Raw genomic sequence first — 22,094 nt, 5'->3', positions numbered from 1 at the left:
ATTGGACCAAATACTTTTTGCCAATTGCATTGTATTAAGGCTGGATCAACATCATCCCAAGCATCAGCACCAATGGCAACACAAAGTGCAACCCAAACACCAATACCAATGGCAACACCAAATCCAGCTTCAGCCATTCCAAGGGCAACTTCAGCAATTCAAAGGGCACCAAATCCATCTGCATCAAGGGCAAATTCTCAAACAGAAAGGGAAACTTCAGCAACAAAGGCAACTTCAACATCAAGGGCAACAATAGCAGTAGGAACAAGGACAACAGCAACAGCAACAAGAAATGCGACAATAATTACAAAGCCAGCATCATCACAAACATCTGAAGCATCAAGGGGAGCAACATCAACACCAACAACAGCCTCATGTACCTGGAGAGGGAGGAATGTTGTGACCTTGTCCTCACTTCATAATGCATCTGCCTCTAAGGAGAAGAACCCAAAGTAGTGGTGTTGTTTATTTTGATTATCAAACTCTTTTGACAATGTGGCATGTTTTGTTTATGTGGTCATGGATACTACCAGCATGTTTGCATCATGAATATGTGGCCATTTTGATTTGGTGGATACCAACAATATATTTTATGAAATGAATTGTGGCCATTTTGCATATTCATGTGGATATTGGCTTCATTTGTGGCACTGTAGTTATGGATAGTTTCTGTTAAAGAGTCAAACAGTGAGAGTAACAGAAGGGCCAATGTAACACTTGACCAAAAGTACAGGGGGCTTAAGTGTCACAATTTGATATGTAAGGACCAAAGTGGAATTTTATGTAAAGTGTAGGGATGTAAAATGTAATTTACCGAACAAACAACTCCTTATATAGGAGATGTTGCCACCCTTTCCAACCAATAAGAAGCAAGCAAAGCAAATCTCACCAAATCTCAATGCATGAATATCGCCTTGGCAAGTTGCAAGCTGCTTTGCTTTGGCGACATATTTATTTTTTATTTTTTTGTTTTTGTTAATAATAATAATAAGACAGTAATTACAAAATATATAAAATATTACATCAAATTGACTACTAGTCCCATAACCACAATTAGTCCAAACTTAAAAAATAAATAAACTGTATACAACTCTTAACAATGGCAAAGGAATAAGCACCACAACTGTCAAACTCTTAATTACAAGTGTTGAATCCACAATCGCAACCATAAAGTGGTAGCACACAATCATAATACCAAAGTTCTAGGTTAAAAGACCACACCTAATAAAATAATAAAATAAAATCTTTTTTTTGTAAAGCATTTCTTGGGGCATTTATTTATCAGGTGGGACAAAATGGGGTATCAACACCTAATATATATATTTTTTTGTGGTGTATATATAACATTGTATGTGCTTGTATATATGATAAAAAAGATTTATTCAAATTTTGACTCTTCCGATGATAAAATTTTAATTTTGTCTCTCATTTTGATGAATATGTAAAAAGGGCTACTTGAAATATAAGAGGAACTAATCAGTGTTTTAATGGATTAAAGTTACCAAAAATGTAAAAGACACTTATCTGCCCTTTAATGAATTAATGTTATTTTTAAGAAGGGCTGCCTGAAATGTAAGACACTAATTAGTGCTTTAATGGATTAAGGCTACCTGAATTGTAAGAGTCACTTATCAATACTTTAATGGATTAAGGCTACCTGAAATGTAAGAGACATTAATTAGTGCTTTAATGGATTAAAGCTACTTGAAATGTAAGAGACACTTATCAGTACTTTAATGGATTAATGTTATTTTTAGTTATCAAAATTATGGACAAAATTAAAATTTTATCGTCTGAAGAGCCAAAATTTGACTAAAAAAATTTCACTATGTATACAAGTACACACACATATATATATACAATAAGACATGTCAATTATATATATACATTAAAAAAAATTAAATATTGGGGTTTATTACAAAAAAAATCTCAAGGTTTCATGCCTTTTCCACTTTAAATCCCAGTATTTTTAACTTTAAGCCTTAAAGCGATTCTCCGTTACCTTACATAGACGGAGATGGACAAAGACAGCATATTAAAACACAAATAAAACTCCAGGGTTTAATTTGTTGAATTTAAAATACTGACATTTGAAATAAAAAACGCATAACACCTTGTTTTTTCTTTTAACCCAATATTTTTTAAATTTTGTTCAAGAATTGGGATATTTGAAAGGCACTCTCCCATTCAAAATCTTACTAGAGCGTGTTGTTGGGCCTCTATGGGCCTTCCACGGAGCTCACATCGATGACCCAAACTATTCAATGTATAAGAATAGTCGAGTGTTTCATCCTTTAAAAAAATCACGTTGATCAGATATCGATAGCCACTTAATCAACTCAAATTTATATTAACAGTAAGTATAATCTTAAAAACAAATTGTTAATACAAATATGATCTAACCAAGTGGCTATTGAGATCTGAGTAACGTGATTTTTTTACAAGAATGAATTACTTGACGAGTTCTACACATTAAGCGATCCGAATTATTGATGTAAGTTCTGTGATGGCCCACAAAAGCCTAACAACACTTCTATTGTCATGCCCCAAGCCCTGTGACAACGCCCCCCACCCATCTAACTGAGCATGCAAGGCTAAGAGTCCAATTAAATAAACCACCAAAACAAAAATACTCAAAACAAATTTTTAATTTTCACAATGTCAAAATCTATAAATAATAAACAATCTTTATCATATGAAATTGTCCACCAAATCCACTAATATAATCCACTAACAAAATAGTAATCCAAAGTAATTTAAAATCATATTCTTACTTTCAACACTCCCACAAGTGAAAAACCATGCACAACTCTACTCCTCAAAATCTGAAAAAAAAAATAAATTAAAAGAAGGGTAAGCTAGGAAACCTAGTAAATAACCAACCATGACTGCTAGCTGGATCAAGTATACAAAGAAAATAGTCGATAACCAATAAATATATTTTGCTACAAATCAATAAATGAACAATTCTCTCGTAAGATGGTTTCATAGTTGGAATAAACAATGTAGCAATACATTTTAACTAAAAAGACAATAAGGTAATTTAAAGTAATTTCGCTGTTCAAATCGATAGTTTGATATTCAGATGGTTCAATGATTCGATTCACAAAAACTCAAATCTTGGTGACTATGGTCAATTAGCTCGTGATAAGGCCCAGAACCACACATAAGCCGGTGGTAAAGCCCCAAAAGACACTAGTTTTTGTGCCAATAAATAACTCTCAATGGCTAGGATCCAAATCATAGTCAAACTAGAGTGATGTTCAAAATTCAAACAATAAACTCCTTTTAAATAAAGTGTTTGATATTTTCAAAATAAATATTTGGTACAAGCTTTCATAATAGTTTCACAAAATATTCAAATAATTTTCAGAATAATATTCAATTCTATTTTATACTTGACCCATATTTTATTTTAATAGTTACAAATAAATATTTATAATTTCAAACGATTCAATAGGAATAAAAATGAACCAACAATGATAGAGGGTTACTTACCTCAAACAGCTAAATAGTGTTTCCAAAGCTAATCTCAAATTACAAAGATCCTCCTTAATCTCACAAACCTAATAAAATATTACACGACATAAACAATTATTATTGACCGCCATAATGCATCCCTCATTTTTATTTTTATTTTTATTTTTTATAATAGAATAAACTAATCCTATAGTCTATCGGTAGTTTCCAAATCCCAACACCAAAACAGAGCCACTATGTCTTCGGCAATTCTTCAAAACTTATATTATTCTATTGTTGTTTATATGCATATATATATTTTTTTAATTGCTAGCAGCCAAACTTGCATCCCACAGTTACACCACCATTAAGTATACCTACCACATATTAGCTACAATATACAAACACCCAAAAGCAATGCAAGGTACACTCTAAATTCCAGCAAAACCAACACCCCAATATAGACTTCGTCAATATATTTAGCTAATCATATATGCCCTTACAAATCATCTATTGATATATTGAAACTAAATTCATAGATAAGGGTACAATAACAAAAATCTTACCTTTAAGAGATGGATATAGCAAAACCACCACTCTATGTTGTAACGCCCCACTACTTGCTATCCCAAATAACTTGTGGGTCTACCAACATGACCCAAAAGTTTAAGCCTAAGTTACTTAGTGCTTGTCGGTTTTTGTTGTTCACTATAATTGGCTTCCTAAGCGTAGGAAAATGTCATCGTCGAGCGTAGTAATTCTCGGAAGTTCCAAGGTCATTTCTAGAGGGATTTATTGCGCAAGTCCAAACTGATTATGAAATTTTGGATTGATATGGAGTTTGATTTGGTCACAGAAAATTTAAAGTGATTGATTATATAAATTTTAATGAGATTAAGGTTCAGAGATCCACTCACAACAAGTTGAATGGTGTTTGCCAAAATTTCTAATTTTATAACTCAATTGAGATTCATACAAAAGTTGAACCCAATCGAAAAGTTTAGCAATTTTTAGTTCATGAAAATTATTTTCCAAAAGATGATTTCATAAAATCTTGATTGGTTAAACATGTCAAAACTAGTAATTTAATTCACACGGAATTCTAAGCATTCACCGTACTCGGAGTCAATGATAAATCAAAGAATTATACAAAATAAAATACTTTTCCAAATAAAATAACCAATAAAATAAAATAAAATCTTACATTAAAACCATGAAGAATAATTGGCAAACATCAAGCACACACTTGTTGTGGTTTCACTCCTCACCTTAGCAAAATATTTATGGGAGCTGTTTAAGTGAGCAACCCCCTTAAGGTTGCACACCATATGCAACCTAATTATTGGCCCTTGGATTACAAATAATTGATCAAGACCATTGAATTGTTTAATGGTAAAAAATTGGAAACTAGGGCAACTGGTTAACCCTCCTATTTCCATCCCCCTTCTCCCTCTTGTTCTCTTCCTCGGTGTAACCCTAGATTTCCATTAACACCAAGCCTCTATTGGATTCCATTGTTGAATCTCTGTATAATCCTTGATTTCCAGCAACAACAGAATTACGAGCCTCTATTGGGTTCCATCTTTGAAGTGAAGGCATTCTCTCCAACTAGATATCAGTTATGGAGCTCTCTCTATCTCTTTCTCTCTCTCCCCTCCTTCTTCACTGCAACGATTTTTCCTCAACCAAACCCTCATCCTAACTTCAACCCCTCTATGATTCACTCAACCCGAAACCCCTCCATCTACGACAATAACCTCTATCTCTCTTTTTCAATCGATTTCTGGGGAAGCGCTAACTCTCTCTCTCTCTCTCACAATCGATTTTTAGCATGCGCTAACTGCCTCTTTCTTTTCATGATCGATCAATTTCTCCATCTCCTTCACACTTCTAAAATCAATTCTATTTATGCTTCTTATGGCCATAGTTTTATTTAAGTTACTTGTAGAGTATGTGGTGTTTTAATAATTCACACACATTTGTGGAGTTGTATCAATTGAGATCATTGTGTGTTCACTTGTTGAATTATTTTCTCATGATTTTGTTGTTGTGTTTTGTGGGGAAGTATTTTGAGATGACGCCACGTGGCTAAGGTGATGCTGAGGTGTCAACCGAGGTGGCACGTGGGCAGATCATGTTTGCCGAGATGTTTAGGGCACTACCGAGGTTTTCTACGGGGATATCAAAATCTGAGATATTTGGATAGAGGACTAGAGTCCTAGATGACATCAAGCTACCTATTTGGATAGAGATGGGACTCTTGGGGGAGTTCATCTTAATCTGAATAGTGTGAGTTGTGATAGATGTTATCCTTGTAAAGGATAGAGTCCCATGAAGTAAGACTTCTAGGAGAAGTTGGACACCGATCATTATAAAAGTAAGGTACCCTCGTCGGTCTAAGCTATGCTTTGATTTGATATGCTTTTATGCTTTCATTGGTGAAATTTAAGTACTTGTATTGATATCTGTGAGAGATAAGATTTACTGACATGATCGTCGGAGTATCCCCGGGTGAACGAACCACCGAGGTATTCTCATCTTCTTATTGGCAAGTGTTCGGACTTAGTTTATTCTGTTAGTACTTTCCAGCTGAGTTCCCTGTTTGGTTGTGTGGTCGGAAATCAACACCCACATGTTTATTGCTGAAGTCTGTGATTAGTGTTTTTTTTTTTTTGGGTAAATTAAGTGGTGGTTATATAGTTCAAGCAATCAAATTTGAACAAATGAAACCCTACAATTTGAGATGAATTGCAATGTATGTGCATACATAAACCTCCATTACAAAATTGCGATCTCTTTCCCAAGCCAACCTATCTCCTTCAACTAAATGCAGATTTTTTTTTATTATGGAATTTTATTGTGTTTTTTATGATACCCTTTTTAGGTTATTTTTGGACTGCGTTTGTTGAGTTTATATATGTATTGGATTATAATTGTTCGACTATAAGTTTTTTTATATGGTAGATATTTTTATTGATTGACAAAAAAATTGTATGATTTATCTTAGGCCCTGTTTGAGATACTGTAGTCTAGATTCCTGAATATTTCTAGTTATAAAAAAAAATTCTGAGCATTTGTTTGCATTACCAAGAGAAAGAGGAGACTTTTATGCACAAGTTAGTTTAGTTCTCTCTTTATATACTTTTTTCGGAAAGCAGACGACTATTAAAAGATATTTGTTGGTATTTATGTTGGATTCATTCATTACTAGATTAAACAAATGCTTTAATCTAAGTTCTTTGCTTTTATTATTTGAAGGATTATATTTTGGGAGAAATTGCTTTAAATAGTTTCAAAAATAAGATTTTTTCTTGACTATCTTAATTTGTGAGTGATTTTCCGTTCACACTGCCCAACTCAGTATTTAGTTGGAGAACACTGGCAGAATAGATGACACCTGGCTAACCTGTAGAAAGAGAAGATTCCGGCAGTGGTTCGTCAACCTGGGGGCACTCCAACGATCAAGTCAGTATATCTCTCAAAGATAATCAATAGTGCAAATCTCACTGTTCAGAATATAAATTACGTACCTTAGGCCTACGGGGGTGCCTCTCTTTTATAGCTAACTCAATCCTTGTCCCAACAGGAGCCTAGCTCTAATGGACTTAGGATTACTATCCATCTTGGACTCCCAGTAGGATTGAGATAAACTCCCTAAGAGTCTTATCCTTTCCCAAACTGTAGTCTTCCCCTTTTCTAGAACTCTTGTGCCTTATCCGCTTATCTCGGATTCCGATATCTTCGGAGGTAACCTCGGCATCACGACCAGGACACGTGGCACCTCAGCTGACACGTCGGCGTCACCTTAGCCACGTGTTGGTATTCAGAAAATATATCTCCACACTTAGATATATTTTTGATGTTCTCGTAATTTGGAGCAATGTAAGATTATTTTCATTCTTGCAAGTGGTTCACTATGACTATGACAAGTATTAAATATCTGTTGAAATTAGGGGTGCAACTCGGGCGGGCTCAACCCGAGCAACCCGAGCCCAGCCCGAGTTTTTTTAGGGCTTGGGCAACTATATCTTGTAATCTAGACGGGCTTGGGTAGATTTTTGATGCCCGAATTGCAATTCGGGCCGGGCTTGGGCAAAACCAATGGCCAACCCGAGCAACCCGAACCCGAATTGAATTTAATATATTATATAATATATAATATATATATAATTTTATAAATTATATAATATATATAAATTAAGTAAAAGAGTTAGTCTTAATTTTTATTTTTTATTTTTTTTTGGGTAGTCTTCTACCATTAGATTAGCATCGTTTATGTCTACCCTTAGATCTACCTACAGGTTTCTGGACTCGGGCAATTCGGGCAATTCGGGCTAACCCGAGTTCAAAATACAAAGCTTGAGCCGGGCTTGGGCAGCAATGCTCGGGTTCATGGTCGGGCTTGGGCGGGCTTGGGCACTGCCAAATACAATTCGGGTCGGGCTTGGGCAGGCTCCCAACCCGACCGAACCCGCCCGAGTTGCACCCCTAGTTGAAATAAAAAATATCAAATTTTCTCCAATTTTTAATACTTTATTATGAGGACAATGAGTTTGAATTTAATTTGGTTCATTATAATAAAAAAATATTATTATATTGGAATTTGAGTTTGTTTTAGAGATGTAAGTTATATAATAAAAATATTATGACAACGCGTGATTGTCGACGTCTAATTTTTTGTCTAATTTTAGACATAGTGAGTTTTAGAATAATTTGAAAAAAAAAAAAAACATGAAACACGAAGGGATAAAATGAGAAGAATAAATTTAAAAAATTAAAGTAAAAAAATAACCAAATATAAAGGGAATTACATTTAGTACCAAAAGATATATTCAAATCCTCTTATCACCATGTATTAATTTCTTACACTCTATGCAAGGGAGAGAGATAAGCAGTTGGCGGGGGTCATCTGTTATCGGTCCATATTGGGTAGATCTACCCCTCTCATCCTTTGATCCTTTATCTACCGTTCAATCTATTGATGGTATTTCTTCTCGATTGGCGTATTACGCACTTGGGTCGATCCACTACACGCTAATAATGGTCTTTTAGATTTCATCACCTACCGAAATTGCAAGTGGTTGGCCGTTCGATCGAGTCCATCCCTTGAAGTCGTACCCTCCCAGTATGCGTGAGTCTTCCGCCGATTGACAAAAATGCCGGCTGGAATTCGAGAACGGTCCATCCCACCATAATGGGGTATAAAAGGATATTTCAGTCATATTAGAAAAAAAAAAAACATATTATTTAATACAATTTATTTATAATCTTTGTTTCCTTCTATGATAGTCGGATTAATTACTCATATTTAATACATTATTAACAATTTTTTTTAAAAAAAAACAAAAAACGAAGAAAAGAAAAAAATAGGGCAAAATTGTCGACTCTCACGACACACAAAATACTCAAAACTTAATTAATACACATGGTTTAACATTTCGGAAGTACGAATGCTTGAGTGCATCGTCAGTAGTAATTCTTCCACTGGGATTTAAGCAGAGCATTTTCTGGAAAATAAAAAATAAAAAATAAAAATAAAACAAAAGAAATGAATCATAAATTTAATTAACTATAGCTTAAATTAAATAAATAAATGCCCAATTTAGTCCTCCATTGGATGGGGACTAAATTTCCACCTTCAGCATGTAAAGGTGCTCAAAAATTATAAAACTTAAATTAATTTCATAAAAGTGATGATCAGATGCATTCTACTCTACCAAATGACCAGAAAATGGTCATATGGTTAAAACTGGAGCAATGAGCTCTGTATGGGAATCTTTCATTGCAAAAACTGTGCCGGTTTGTTAAAGATTCCTGATTCTTATGGTGGACTAGTGTTCTGACTGTCACTCTGAAATACAGTAAAACCCAAACTTACAGAAAGAAGATCAAATCCAGCAGGTTCATGACCTTACAGTGGCCTTAGCTGGATGGATGGTTATGTTGTTCCTGTCATGAAACCCATATGTGGGCTGACCTCTGTGGATTTGTATAATTTGTTCTACAACATAGTATTAAACAACCTGTGTGTGTGGTGGACATTCTTGTCTACAAGTAATTTCATAATGGATTCAAAGATTTGCATGTTTTCCCCGCAGATGTAGACATAATTATGGAGTGGGTGGATTTTGTTCTTGAGTTCTCTACATGCATATTTAACATGATATCAGAGAGCTCTGGTTCTAAGAAGTCATAGGTTCAAGCCTCATAGTACGTGTTTGTTCTATTTTTATGTTTCTTATGTGAGGGGGTTTGTTAGATAGCTACACATTATAGGGCCCATTTTTTTTGGCACAATTGGCGATCTAACAAGTTCCATAATTCAATCTACCTTGTGAGCTTCTGTCCTGTTGTTATGTTATTTGTTCATTGACACATTTTTGTGGCCTTATGGTTCTTATGCAGAGAATCAACTGCTAATGGTGGAGACTCAAGTTATTTGATGATTTTTCAGCTACCCAGTACAAGGATAATAAAGTATGCAATAGAAATTTTCATATTTGTTCTCTTACTATTGACTTCATGTTATCCCAACCCTCCTCTGCCCTAACTCCAAGTAGTTGTCAATACCTATGTTACATGGACTTGGGTATAGGTGTCGGGTGTGGGACTGTAGTGGAAACTTGCTTGGAAAGTTTGGTTTACAAGATTCATCAAAAGCTTGCTAGGGGCCACTCTCTTCCCTTCTTGATCACTACCCGCTTAGCTTGGTTGGTTGAGCTCTTTGCTTGGTTATTTCTCGATTGCTAAATAGGTAATACCTTACTTCTATTAGAGCATCTCCAATGCCATTGGAGGTGTTATTGCCATAATTTGGCAGCAATTCATAGAAACTTGCTCCAATGTACACAAGAAAAACCTCCCTCCCCCAGCAAAGCATCCCTCCCTCCCTCTTGTCCACCATTTTTGTTGAACAAAAGCTAGAAACTGGTGTGTGTAAGATGTCCGACCGGATGTCCTACATACACCAATTTCTGTGCCAAAATGGCAAAAATGATAGCCCTCCATTGAAGCACCATTACTATAATTCTACCATTTTCTACTATTCATTGCCATGATTTGACAATGGCAATGTTATTATAACATTTGCCATTGGAGATGCTCTTAGTAAGCTATCCTGGTTGCTATTATTAAGTAGGAAGCTCATTTGCATTGCAAGTTCCTTTGCTTTTTTCTTTTTTTTCCTTTTTGTTTTTTGCTTTCTATTAAATTTATGGTCTTGCGTTTGTTTTGTTTCATCAGAAAATTACATAATTTGAACTTGTGTAGTTGTCTTGGTGCTTGATTTGAAACTATTAGGTAGGTGATCTATGGTTCTGGGTACTGTTTGAATCTACAATTTTGCCTATGAAATTATGCTCTTGTCGGTGCCATTTCTGTCAAAAAAATCTAACTAATATTATCAATTGGACTAAATAGAGATAAAACTCAACATTTAAAGTTAAACTCGGGTTAATTACAATTACAAGGACAAAATTGATGCAAAAGGCAAAGTACATGACATAGGGTTGTTTTGAAAAAATAGTTGGAATAATGCTTGGGACCCCCTTTTGGGGGTCACCCCCTCACCCCCCTTTGCCACGTGGCGGGTGGTGATTGGAGGAGCAGGAAAAAAAAGAAAAAGAAAAAGAAAATGTAACCAATGAGAGAGAGAGGGGGTCAAAGGGGGTGGGAGGAAAAGGGGGGATGAATCATTGTTGAAATAGTTAAAAGTTGATTTTTTGACCTTTTTTTTTTTTTTAAAAAACGTGTAAAAAATGTGATAAATGATATGACTCAAAATTGATTAAAAGCTAAGAAGTGACTACTAATTCACTTCCAAAAGAGTCCATAGAATTTACCTTTGAATCATTGTAGATGATTCGAGTGGGACCACTGTGCTTCATTAAGGAAATTTTATACTTCTTTCGTAATCTTTTCTTTCAAGGTACACAAAAAAAAAATATTTGAAATAAGATGGTCCAAAAAAAAAAGAGCAAATATTTTTCACTAAAATGACACGGTTTTAATATAAGGTTATAGGTGGCTACTAGAATGTCATTATGTTGTTTTTCTGGCCTTTCACATATATGTCTCCATAGAATATTTCTAGATTTTTTTTGTCTCGATAAATATCCACTATTCAAAAGGATATTTGATAATAAGCATGCCTATTAATTATGCATTATACAGTAATATTCAGCTGCCATCAACTCACACCAATGTGCTAAAAAGATATGTGATGAGCCTAGCAGCTAGGATAATTGGTTTAAAAACCAATGAATGAATAGCAAAATAAAGTTGAAGCGAGTTAATTTTTCTCTGATATTTTTAGCTTGTTTTCAATTATTGCAAATGCGTGGTATACTTTATCGGCCTTGTTTAATTTGGAATCCGTTTAAAGTTGTTGATAGTGATTCTGAATGGATACTCTGTTTGTACAAGCTCACATGAGAGAAAATGGGAAACTGATATGGATTAAGAAAAGAAAAGAAAAGAAAAATGACAAAATGAATGACAACTTACGTGATTTTGTATTGTTCCAAACTTTTTAGGATCACTTATTCAAGTTTGTGTTATTTACGTATTTTTGTGAGGTTATTTGCGTGATTTCGTGAAAATTACGTGATTTTGTGTTATTCAAAAATTTTATGAGATTGGGAAATTTGTGTTAATTTACGCATTTTTGTGAGGTCACTTACGTAAGTTTGTGAAAATTGACGTAATTTTGTGTTGTTCTAATTTTTTTGAGATTACTTACTCGAATTTGTATTACTAGCGTATTTTTGTGAGGTCAATTACATGATTTTGTGTTCCACAAAAAATTTACGAAATCACTTACGGAAAATTTGTGTTAATGTAAGCATTTTTGTGAAATCACTTACATGATTTTATGTTGTTCCAAATGTTTTGAGATCACTTACATGATTTTGTAAAAACTTACTTGATTTTGTATTGTTCAAAAAATTTATGAGATTACTTATTACGGGAAATCTGTGTTAATTTACACATTTTTGTAAAATCACTTGCGTGAATTTGTGAAAATTTACGTGATTTTGTGTTGTTTTAAATTTTTTGGGATCACGTACGGGAGTGTGTTACTTACACATTTTTGTAAGGTCATTTACGTGATTTCGTGAAAACTTACATAATTTTGTGTTCCACAATAATTTTACGAGATCATTTACGAGAAATTTACGTTAACTTACGCATTTTTGTGAGATTAATTATGTGATTTTGTGAAAACTTACGTGATTTTATATTGTTTCAAATTTTTTTGCATCACTTACGAGAGTTTGTGTTACTTACGCATTTTGTGAGGTCACTTGCGTGATTTCGTGAAAATTATGAGATTTTGTGTCGTTCGAAAATTTTATCTGATCACTTATAGGAAATTAGTGTGTACTTGCGCATTTTGTAAGATCACTTACGTGAGTTTGTGAAAACTTACCTGATTTTGTGTCATTCTAATTTTTTTGAGACCACCTAAGCGAATTTATATTATTTACGAATTTTTATGATGTCATTTACTTAATTTCGTAAAAATTACATGATTTTGTAGGGCAATTCTATGGTAGGCAATATGCAAGGTTTTTTTTTTTTTTTTTTTTTTTTTTTACAATTTTGTGGTTGTAGTTATACTTATTGAATTGTTCAGCAGGTAAATTTGCAGGTCACTAATATTAAAATAATAGATTATATTATAAATATGTAAGTGATTTCGTAAAAATGTATAAATAATACAAACTTGAATAAGTGATCTTAAAAAATTTGGAACAATACAAAATTACATAAATAATATCACAAAAATACATAAATTAACACAATTTTTTCATAAATAATCTCATAAAATTTTTAAGAAAAATGCTTGGGACCTCTATTTAGAGGTACCACTACCCACTGCCACATCAGTGTTGTGTCTTGATTTTTTTTTTTCTTATTAGAGGTGTGTTAGAGCCTCAAAATTAGAGGTCTCTAGCATTGCCCAATTTTTAAACAATACAAAATCGAAACACCATTTCGTATTTGAAAGATATAAAAATGTCACGCGCTGCTGTGCGCATTTGGATGAATGTCCACTTTAACGTGGCTGCTAGATCAGATTTCCAAATTTTCTTGTCGTCTTTAGGGAAAATATCAAATCAAAATATATATGGTGATATAACTTTAATGTATGCATGGTTTAAATTCTCCATATGCATAGACCTCGGTTGACATGTGGGTTTTTTTTTTTTTTTTTTTTTGACTTTTTAGTTAAATTAATCACCAAGAAAAAATAATAAATAAATAAAATAGATTAAAAAATTAATAAGATAAAATATCATATTAAAATCATACTAATAATTTCATTTTTTCTCTCATAAAAGTTAAAAAAACTAATCCAAACGAATTTTTTGACCACAGACTAAAATAATCAAAAAGTCAACTCATTTTCCAAACGAAACCTAGTGTAAATTTTCACTATATATTAAAATTACATCACAATTTTTTTTTATTCTCTAGTGTGAAGGGGGCACAATTATTTTAAGCCTATTTGTATTAGACTTAGCCTGGTGAGAGGAATATCCCCACTCCAAAGTGCTGCGGATAACAAAATTGCTAAATAGAGTTTATACTCCTCCAATAAGAAGCGACCTAATATAACGATTGAGCGTCAAGTGGCAGAAAGAGGAATGTGGTAAGCAAGTCAAGTTCTTCCTATAAAAGGTAATCTCACCCTCCTTCGTAGAGGATAGATCTCTTTATACTCTATACATACTCCTCTTCTCTACTTTTCCTCTACCATACTTCGGTACTGACTCAACCGTCGGAGTGATTTCCAACTAAATCCCGATCGGATAACCTAACCATTTGTTCCTTGTGCAGGCATTCACCAATTGGTGCACCAAGGTTTGTCCACGAAACTTCTAAATACTCTATTGCGAAAACCAATCTGCACATAGCCCTCATTTGACAATGAGCTAAAATGAGGTTGGTGTTTTTTTAGCCATAAAAAAATAAAATATGTTAAAAAGTTAATAAGATAAAATATTATATTCAAATGATAATAATTATTTTTTTTACAAAAATTAAAAAAAATCAAATAAACATTTTAATTCCAAGAAAAATAGTCAAAAAAAAAAAATTAAAAGACAAAAAATTAAAAAATCAACTTATCTTCTAAACGAAGCCTAATATAATAATTTTTTTACTATGTTTTTTTTTTAACGCGGTTTTCTGTATCCCATGGATATTTCTTCTCCTCTTTCCGACTTTTGGAGAGATTCCAAAACTGATCAATGGGACAAGCAGGTGCCAGCTGCAGCGTACCATGGAGCAAAACGCCGGAACATTATCCAATCGGAGTCACTCTTTTCTTTAACAAAAATTAAAAACTATAGTGACTGAGACTTTATTATCAAGTTATTTTTTAAAAATTAAATTAAAATTAAATTATTTTAGTCGATGAGGTATCATGTAAACCAATAAAATTAAATTATTGTTGTTCATCTTGTGAAATTAAATAAATAGATTTATGAAAAAATCAAATTATATACCAAGAACACATGCAGATAATTACAACTAAATTTTAACATAAATACACAAAATAATAAAAGGGTAAAAAAACGAAACCGAAGCCTGCACGGTAGCAGTTTCCTTAAAACAGATTTCGCCGCCTCACAGGTCGAGTGCTTAAGGAATCCCGGCGTCTGTCTCCTAGAATACGACGGTCAAAACCAGCTACGACAGAAGTACTATCTGTCTAGCTTAGCGAACAAAACAGTGGCAGCACTCTCTCATAGTAGGAACTTTCAGGCAAACTGACTTGTGAAATGGAAGTAAAAATTTCTGTGTTTGAGACTTGACAGGAGGGTCTCAATTTATACATATATAGGGGAGAGAGGAAGAGCCTCCAGCCTTTATGGCTGTTCATAATGCACCATTAACCTCTGCAATAAAGGCAGAAGTTACAAACCCCATTAATGCAGGAGTTACAAACTTCATTACCTTTTTTCCATGAAGCTAACTTCATGAGGTAATTTCTCATTCAAATCTCAATGGTTTTTGGCCATTCTATCTGTGGTGTAAAGATCTCAATGCAAAGTATCTAGACCCACTTGGACCCAACACAATAGATGGTTGGGACCTACTTTAATCTTTAATTAAAGTTACCACACTTTAATATTAAATTAAAATCCCCAAAAATCATTTTTTCCAACACGCATTTGGATGAATATCTACTTTCACCTGTTGGATCAATTTTCTTGTTGTCTTTAGGAAAAATATCAAATCAATAATTTATATGGTGATATAATTTTAATGTATGCATAGTTTAAATTCTCCATATACATAGACCTCGGTTGGCATGTAGGTTTTTTTTTTTAACTTTTTGATTAAATTAGTTATAAAAAAATCAAATATGTTAAAAGTTAATAAGAAAAAATATCACATCAAAATTATAATTATTTTATTTTTTCTTTCATAAAAGTTGAAAAAACTAATCCAAATGAATTTTTTGCCCCAAACTAAAATAATAAAAAAGTTAACTCACTTTCCAAACGAAGCATAATATAAATTTTCACTATATATTAAAATTACATCACAAATTTTTTTATCTATAGTGTAAAGGGGGCACAATTATTTAAGCCTATCTGTATTAGATCTGGACTAGCAAGAGGAATGTCCCGACTCCAAAGTGGGCTTCTTCCTCCACTCAGAAGTGGGCCGAGTTATGGGTTGGCCTTGGCTTGTTTCCCCTCTCCGAAGTGGTCAAGGCTATGGGCCCAACTCAAGCTTTTGTTCCTACTCAGATGTGGGCCGATATAAAAGTTGAATCGTGGTCTTTTCTCACTTCGAAGTGGCCTAGGCCATCCCACTTCGAAGTGCGTAAGTCCACGACTCTTACTTAATCTAAAGTGAGTCAAGCTGAATTAAGCTCCAGCAGATCAACCAACACCATGTGAGTAAAAGACACGCAATGCCCGCGAATAATAGAACCGTTCAACAAAGTGTCTACTCTCCTGCAATGAGGAATGACCTAACATAACGACTAAGTGTCAAAAGACAGAGAGAGAAATGTGGTAAGCAAGTCAAGTCCTCCCTATAAAAGATAATCTCTCTCTTCTTTGTAGAGGATAGATCTCTTTATACTCTATACATACTCATCTTCGCTACTTTTCCTTTATCACACTTCGATACTAAGGCCAAGTTTGGCATATTACAAAAAAGTCAAAAAGTCACAAAGTTACTCAAAAAGTTAAAAAATTAATACTATTCACCAAAAGTCAACAATTACGGCTGCACAACTCTTAATCCTAATTTTTCCCTACAAATCAATTTTTACAATTTTTTATTACACAATTTTCCATAAAAAGTCAAAAAGTTAACCCAAACATCCATATTTTCTTCCTCAATTTTTTAGTCCAAAAAGAAAAAAAGTGCACTTATTTAAAACACCTCAAACAACCCCTAACTCAACTGTCGGAGGGGTTTCCGATTAAATCTTGATCGGACAGCCTAACCATATGTTCCTTGTGCAGGCATTCACCCATCGGTGCACTATGGTTCATCCACGAAGCTTCTAAATACTCTATTACGGAAACCAATTCGCACATAGCTTTCATTTGGCAATGGGCTAAAATGAAGTTAGTGTTTTTTTAGTCACAAAAAGATAAAATATATTAAAAAATTAATAAGATAAAATGTCATAATTAAATTATAATTATTTTTTTTTATAAAAGTCAAAAAAATTTAAAATAAAATACAATAAACTTTTTTATCTCAAAATAAAATAGTTTAAAAAAAAGGCAAATTACAAACACCCCCTCGAGGTTGGTGAAAATGCAGATTTTTTCTTGAGGTTTGAGAAATTACATCCTACTCCCTGAGGTTTATATTTTCATAACAAATTGTCCCCTGAGGTTTTTATTTTCATACAGATTCCTCTCTAATTTCTCCTAATTTGTTATGAAAATTTGACTCTCAAAAAATAATTTATAATTTCTCAAACCTCATAAAAGAATCTATATTTTTACTAAATCTCAAAAGGTGTTTGTAATTTGTCTAAAAAAAATAAAAGGCAAAAAAATTAAAAAACCAACACACCTTTTGAGCGCAGCGTTGTACAATAATTTTTTTACTATTTTTTATTTTTTTTTAACGCGGTTTTCATTTTCCCATGGATGTTTCCTCTTGTCTTTACGACTTTTGGGGAGATCCCAAATCTGATCGATGGGACAAGTAGGCTGCAGCGCACCATGGAGCAAAACGCGGGAAAATTATTCAATCGGGGTCACTCTTATCTCTAACAAAAAGAAAAATGCTTGGGACCTCTAATTAGAGGTACCACTAGTGATGTGGCAGTGGGTCCCACCCACTGTCACATCAGTGCTGTGTCTTGGTTTTTTTTTTTTTTTGCCTTTTCCACCTCATTAGAGGTGTGTTTAGAGCCTCTAAATTAGAGGTCTCTAGCATTGCCCCTAACAAAAATTAAAAACTATAATGAGTATTGTCAATTTATTTAAAAAAAATTAAATTATTTTAATCGATGAGGTATCATGTGAACATGTAAGGCTTGGTTTGGAAAGTAGGTTAATTTTTTGACTTTTTTAGTTATTTTAGTCTGGGCTTAAAAGCTTGGTTTGGGAAGGATTTTTTGGCTTTTTGACTTTTTTGAGTTTTTTTGTGAGAGAATAATGTAATGATTATGGGTTGGATGTGATATTTTGTTCGTTATGGCTAAAATAGCCTACTTTATTTTTTGTAGCTAAAATAACCAAAAAAGCCTGCAAACCCACTTGCCAAACACAGGCTAAATAATCAGAAGCGGTACAGGGCCCGAAAGGGCAAAGGCTCGAATGGCTCGAATTTGAGAAGGAAGGAGGAAGAAGAAGAAGAAGAAGAGAAGGAGGAAGAAAGAGGAGAAGAGGAACAGAAGGGGCCATCAAAATCGAGCGGAGGCAGAGCGGAGGCGGGCGCGGGCGGAGGCTGAGGCAGAGGCGGAGGCTGGCGAAGGCAGAGGCGGAGGGGGAGGCTAGCGAAGGCAGAGGCGGAGGCGGAGGCGGCGATGAGACGATCGGCCGACGAGCTGCGACGCCGACGACCTGCGTTCTCTCTCTCGCCTGTTCAACTCAATGGAGAAGAAGAAAGAAAAGAAAGAAAAGGAAGAAAAAGGAAAAAAAAAATAATAATCAAAACCCAAAACGACGTCGTTTTGGGTTTTGAGCCGGATTCGAGCCACTGATTTCGGGCCCCCAAACATTTTTCCTAAATAATTTTCCAATTAAGAGTAAGGTAGGTAACGTTTGATTAGGCTTCGTTTGGGAAGCCATGGTTTGGGCTTTTTTGGCTATTTTAGCCACAAAAAACAAAATAGGCTATTTTAGCCATAACAAACAAAACATCACATCCAATCCATAATCATTACATTCTTCTCTCACAAAAAAACTCAAAAAAGCCAAAAAGTCAAAAAGCCCTTCCAAACCAAGCTTTTAAGCCCAAGCTAAAATAGCCAAAAAAGTCAAAAAGTCAAAAAGTCAATCCACTTCCCAAACGGAGGCTTAGAATTGTAATTTTCTTATGGTTTAAATGTGGAATTACGAATTGAGTTTTGTAAAGAGAAATTTTTTTTTTTAATTATGAATTTTAAAAAGTGTTTTAAAAAGAGTTTTTAAATTTTAAATTTTGAAAAGAGAAAATTTGTTTGGTTAAAAGTTTTGAGTTGTATTTTTAAAAAGTGTTTGGCTAAAAGCCCTTCCAAACCAAGCTTTTAAGCCCAAGCTAAAATAGCCAAAAAAGTCAAAAAGTCAAAAAGTCAATCCACTTCCCAAACGGAGGCTTAGAATTGTAATTTTCTTATGGTTTAAATGTGGAATTACGAATTGAGTTTTGTAAAGAGAATTTTTTTTTTTAATTATGAATTTTAAAAAGTGTTTTAAAAAGAGTTTTTAAATTTTAAATTTTGAAAAGAGAAAATTTGTTTGGTTAAAAGTTTTGAGTTGTATTTTTAATTTTTTGGATTTATTTTTTTAAAATAATAAACAATATTTAAGAAATTATTATTTTTATTTTATATATATAATTTTTATTTAATTTTTTTTATATTTTAAACGGGTTAAGTATTTTAATTTTTAGTTTTAATATTTTAAACTCAAAACATTTCACACTCAAATTATAACCAGACACATAACTTAAAATTCAATTCAAAAATTATTTTCACAACTCATAACCAAACACATAACTCGAAATTTCACATTACTTTCAAAACTCTACACTCAAATCATAATAACACATAACAAAAAAATTAAAATATTTAAAAATATATTTATAAACTAAAATAAAATATTTAAAATAAAAAATAAAAAATATTTAAAATAAAAATTATATATTTAAAATAAAAATAATAATTTTTTAATATTAAAAAAAAACTGCACATAAACGTATGAAATATAATGCACATTAAAATAAATAAATAAATATTTAAAATATAAAATATTTACCCTAAAAAAATAAAATTAAGAAAGTTTTTAAATATTTAAAAAAATAAATCCAAAAAATTTCAAAATACAACTCAAAATTCAAAATACAACTTGAAACTTTTTTCAAAACTAATAACCAAACAAATTTTCTCTTTTCAAAACTCAAAACTCAAAACACAACTTTATCATGATTCTAAAAATAATTTTAAAAAATAAAATATATTTTTTTTTATCTTTTTGTTTTTTTTTAAAATAAAGTTTTGAAAAGAGTTTGATTTTGAGTTTTAAAAAAAGTTTTAAATTATGTTTTGTGTGTTTGATTATGAATTTTTATATTAATTTTGGATGAATTACACTAATAATCCCTATAGTTTAGGACTTGTGTCACTTTGGTCCTTGACTTTTCAATTATGACACATTTGACCTTGAATTTTGAATCTTATTCTAAATAAGGATAATTGAAGATATCATTACATTTTTTACAGGTAAAATCGTCAATTTGATAAAATATAAACTAATTTGACAAAATAGATGTCAAACAAATATTTGTGAATTTTTAAAAATTATTTCTACCTACTAAAAATAAAATTATGTAAAATTGATAATTCTTTTAGGCATTTATTTTTTTACCAAATTAATTTTTATTATGTGTTTGGATGATGAACATGTAAAATTAATTTTTAAAAATTAATCATGTAATTTTTATCAATTTTACATAATTTTATCATTAGTGGATAAAAATAATTAAAAATATTTTTTTTACATTTATTTTTGTCAAATTAGTTTATATTTTATTAAATTGACAATTTTTCCCTTGAAATTAAACAATGGTATCTTCAATTGTTCTTATCTGAAACAAGATTCAAAATTCATGGTCAAATGTGTCATAATTGAAAAGTTAGGGACCAAAGTGACACGAGTCCCAAACTATAAGGACTATTAGTGTAATTTGCCCATTAATTTTTGAATTGAGTTTTGAATAATTTTGAATTGTATATTTCGTTATGAGTTTTAAAAAATAATTTGAAAATTTTGCCTTTAAAATCATCATTCCAAAGACAAACCAAACACAGTCGTAGTGTTTGGAATGGCAAATATTGGTTAAAATAATTAATAAAAAAAATTATTCATCTACAAAAGACAAAAAAAAAAAAAAGTTAAAAGGGTAAATTACACTGACAACCTTTGAGATTTCTATTTAATGCAATTCCCTCACATTTGAAAGATTATTTGTCCCTTAGCCTTTATATATATAAAATAATACAAATATTTTATTCATGTCATTTTAAGGGAAATAACAATCATCTCCTTTAGTTTAACTTACACAAACAATTGAGTTTTTTTTCGTATTTTTTTATTTTTACTAAATTTTTTAAATATTTTAAGTAATTTTTTTTTTTTTTTTTTAGACACACCTAATGTAGATATACTTAAAAGTATAATATCTTGTGAATTTGTTTTTTAAATTCACCAAATATAAAAAAATATAAAAATACAAAAATTCAATACATCATCTTATTTTGTTGTATTCAATGATTTTTTTAAAAGTATTTTGTACAAATCTTATACTACTTTTAAATCTATGTAGATTAAGGCCAAGTTTGGCAACTCTAAAATAATTCATCTTTTTATCTTTTTATCTTTTTTTCATCACATCACCTCTCTATTTTTCTGGACATATTTTCGTAAAAAGACAAAAAGTACACTTATTTAGGTTATCCCAAACAACCCCTAAGTCGCCATTTGGCATTGGCTTTTTTGAGTTTGAATTTTTTAGCTTGGGATTAAAAATTTCATTTGGTTTGGCTTTTTTGACTTTTTAGAGAGAAAAAGTAAAATGATTATGGTTTAGATGTGACATTTCGTCTTATTAACTTATTTAGCTTATTTTATCTTTTGTGCTTTTTTAGCCCAACTAAATTAACCAAACGAAGGCTAAATTTATCTAATCTAGATATAATGATGAAAAAATATATTCATATATAAAAATTTATAAAAAAAATAGTGTAAACATATTGTAATAGTGATATTGTTGCAAATATAAATCATGTTTATAAGTGTTTTGTTTTAAAATAAGATCATCGTTAAACTATATCATTGTCTTTGAAAATTCTATATTAATTTATGTTTGTATATCATCACTCAATAATAATATTTTTAGGTAGAATTTAATGATCGGAAGTTATAGAATGTAATCAT

The 22,094-nt window shown here is 32.0% G+C and overlaps 2 protein-coding genes across 8 annotated transcripts in view; both read left to right on the top strand.

Annotated features, from left to right (window-relative positions):
* The window catches only part of LOC145798636 (uncharacterized), a 33,029-nt gene extending 32,241 nt beyond the window's left edge, over positions 1–788 (top strand). For all 7 annotated transcript variants that reach the window (XR_014339882.1, XR_014339881.1, XM_082886951.1 and 4 more), the window contains one exon: positions 40–788. The gene's annotated coding sequence lies outside the window, so the exon portion shown is untranslated. The remainder of the gene's footprint in view (positions 1–39) is intronic.
* LOC145798634 (disease resistance protein At4g27190-like) overlaps positions 1–22,094 on the top strand; it is a 214,498-nt gene that overhangs the window by 169,905 nt on the left and 22,499 nt on the right. The gene's annotated exons all lie outside the window — the stretch shown is intronic.

The sequence above is a fragment of the Camellia sinensis genome, chromosome 9, assembly GCF_055761805.1.
Source record: "Camellia sinensis isolate YWXY chromosome 9, ASM5576180v1, whole genome shotgun sequence".
Classification (NCBI taxonomy): domain Eukaryota; kingdom Viridiplantae; phylum Streptophyta; class Magnoliopsida; order Ericales; family Theaceae; genus Camellia; species Camellia sinensis.
The sequence above is the reverse complement of the archived record's forward strand: the minus strand, read 5'-3'. Positions and strand labels throughout refer to the sequence as shown.